Genomic DNA, 3,479 nt, shown 5'->3' with positions numbered 1-3,479 from the left:
GTATTTGTTTACTTTGTACTTTGAACTATGTAACTGTTCATTGTATAATTTTCCTTTTACTTTTCCTTAACTTGATCCCTAGAGTAAGGTAGTATTAGATAAGACAAGAGAGAGTAAGTGTAGTTTGTTTATTATTTTGGGTTAGAATTTTAGTTAGTTGTTAGTGTACAAATGTCAAAATATTGTGTGGAACACTATTTTGGCTTTGTGCAAAGTGGGGAACTGTTGTGGAGAAATATATGTCTGAGTTAAATAGCAGAGATAGATAGCAGAGCAGACTGGCTGGCAAGAGAACTTAGAATCTTGTCACAGGGACTCACACAGTGACTCTGGAAGCTAACAGTTGGGTTTGGAGGAACTGTCAGGGTAAGCCTGTGTCTTTTGGAGATTCAGTACTGTGGAGTTATTTCCTTAGATTTGGACATTACATCTTCAATCAAGACCAGTGAAGCTGTAGGTTTAGAAGTGGATTTATCTGATGTGGTTGACACACAGAGATTATCTCATCTCCCTACTTCACCTGTGGGTTTTATTTTGCTGTGTATACTGATTTCCAGTGACTAGCTATTACATCCTGAGACAAGCCAAGGACATCTTCGTGAGATCCCCTTACCCCTGTCAAGCCAGATTGGTTTGCCTCAGGCAGTCTGCTCACAGATTTAGTTTTAGAGTAGTCTATGTCCACCCTTCTATCCCCTGGTAGTTTTCACTAGTCCTGAGTGTTAGTTTTCCTATTTTCCTTCACTCCCCATCCCAATTTGTTATTAAACCCTGTTATACTTGTTTCTCCTCCTTTCCAGACAAACCTGGCACCTTTCTGACATCAGGAACCACTGTGTTAAAACCAGCTGATTCTCTTGGTGGAGGTATCCCTCTCCACTCCATTTTCCAATCCTTACCTTACCCAAACCCACCTAGGAGTTATTCACCCACAGGTTTTGTTATTTAACCATCAGATATCTATTATTATTCATATACTAGGTAGAGCAGTGGACTGAGAGTCAGGCCTAGAGATGGGAGATCCTAGGTTCAAATCTTGCCTCAGATACTTCTTAACTGTGTGACCCTGGGCATGTCATTTAACCCCCATTGCCTAGCCCTTACCACTATTCTACCTTTAATAGCTTAAAACTATGACTACACCAACTGGGGACCTAATATGGCCCCATTTTGGGTCTTTCAACCCAACTTTAACACATTGAAAGAGTAAACATCAGCTACTGGGGAGAGAAATCCCAAAGGATTAGATTAGTATTATCATCTCTGGGCCACTCTCTTTGAACCATTCACAGAAATTCAATAAGATACTATACTCCCTAACCTGTTTCCTCTTACTTTTCCATTCACTTCCTATCCTACAGCCCTTTCAAACTTTCTTTCCCTCCCCCAATTGCTTCTACGTACCAAAGGCTTCCATTGCTCCTCTTCTCCCCCACATATTCTTTTTACCAGTACTCAAACTCCTCCTCTATATTCTTCAAAAGCCCCTCCCATTCCACTTCCATTCTTCTTTTCACCTCTAGGCTAGTCCCATGTCCTCTTTCAGTCCCTGTACTTCCTTCCCCCTAAATGCTACCCCCCCCATGGTTCTGTCTCAGTCTCCCTATCCACTCCTACTTGTCCTCCTTCTCTCTGCTCCTCTGTCTCCACAAAGGCTATAGACTAGAGGTGAATAATGCTTCCCATAAAGAAATATTTCCTTTGAAAAAACTTGCCATTCATGACCAAAAGACCAACATGGTAACCCCGCTGATCATAGCATTTTGTAAAGATGTATTCCCAAATTTGATGTGGACCCTACTCTGGTGGTAACCTAATTTGAAGCTATTTTTAGAGGGTTTAATCTCTAAATCCCAAAGTGTATGCAATGTAATGGATTTGATGCAAGAGAAAAAGACATACAATTTTGGAATTCATCAACAATCTTCAGAATGCGGATTGGAAACCATGGCCATTAAAGGACCAACAATGAGACTTCAGTAATTCTGAGGACTATGTGTTGATGCATAGTGTTAGGGAAGCTTTGCTAAAAGAAATGAGGAACTGCTTTAATTTCCCAGAAAAATAGCATAAATTCATGTATTACTTAAGAATATAATGAACTTCCCAAACTATTTTATGATTGATGCTTTGCATGGCAGCTAAGAGATATGTAGGTTTAGATCCCATTAAATTCAATGATGCTCATATCATATCATGTGGCATCATATCATGTTTCACTCCTCCCTGAAAATGAGACTACTTTTACAAGCATTGCCCGCACTGGACACTTCAGAATATTGAACAGATGAAATATACAACTATATATGTTTTTGAAGAGTTTGAGAGAGAGGAAAAGGAAAAAGTTGAAAAGGAGAAGTTGGAAAAAATTAAACAAGTTAGGGGAATGGAAAGATCTATCATGGCTCCCATTTGTATATCTGCAGTTGAGGATTTTGCAGCTCACTTACAAAAAGCAACAAAGGCTGACTCAGGCAACTGATAATTCCCCAAACCTAGATGATCAATGTATTGTTTTCTTTTGTTTGTTTTTCCCCTGAGAAAGGTCTGGTCAAGTTGCAATATACTAAAAGAGAAAGAATTAGGAGTCTAAGAATAGAAATGGGAATAATAATAGAGACTTTAGTTGGTGCTTCTCAGAATAATGACCATAGTTCTCCTCTAGGAATCTGTAGTCATTGCAGCGACTATCCAGAGGTTTCACAATTTGCAATGCTATGAGGAAAGAGAATGAGTTTGAGGGTTTGAGTATAGTGACTTTTCTTTTCTAGATTCTGATGCTTTACTCCGACATATTCCAGTATGTTCCTCTCACTCTAGTAAAGAGACTTGTGTAATTTATAGTTGGGGATACTTATGATTGTGTATTAGACATTAGGTCTTCTAGAGTTGTCTCATTGAGCAAAGTGGATTCTGAATATATCTGCAAAAGATCTTTTAATGTGGTTGGAATGTCAGGGAAGCTTCAAAATGTTTGTAAGCTTTATCTTCACCTTGTGTTCACGAGACCTCTGAAAGTGGAAATTTCGTTTCTTCTAATGCCTGAGTCCCCTACAAATTTTTTAGAGAGAGATTGCTTATGTGAAATCCAAGCCATAATAAATTGCTCTGCAGAATGCTCTTTGTCTCTACAATTGCCTGATGAGACCCTATCTTTATTCTCAGTTCTTCCTGACAATCAGGAAATAGTAGTCCATCCCTCTGAAATTCATGTAGATATCCTTGAATCTCTCTGGGCCTCCTCCTCTTCTGACGTAGACCTGCTTAAGTGTGTTATTTCTATTACTATTAGAACAAAAGACGTACCCACCCAAGCCTTCCATTCCTCAATATCCTTTATCCAAGGAAATTATTGAAGGGATAACCCCCAAAATTGATTCATTGATTGAACAAGTTTTGTTATGATTAATAATTATTTGGAGTCTATACCTTATTTTTATAAATATTTATTATATTATATTATATTATATTATATTATA

This window comes from Gracilinanus agilis, chromosome 3 (assembly GCF_016433145.1).
Source record: "Gracilinanus agilis isolate LMUSP501 chromosome 3, AgileGrace, whole genome shotgun sequence".
In the NCBI taxonomy this organism is placed as follows: Eukaryota; Metazoa; Chordata; class Mammalia; order Didelphimorphia; family Didelphidae; genus Gracilinanus; species Gracilinanus agilis.
The sequence above is the reverse complement of the archived record's forward strand: the minus strand, read 5'-3'. Positions refer to the sequence as shown.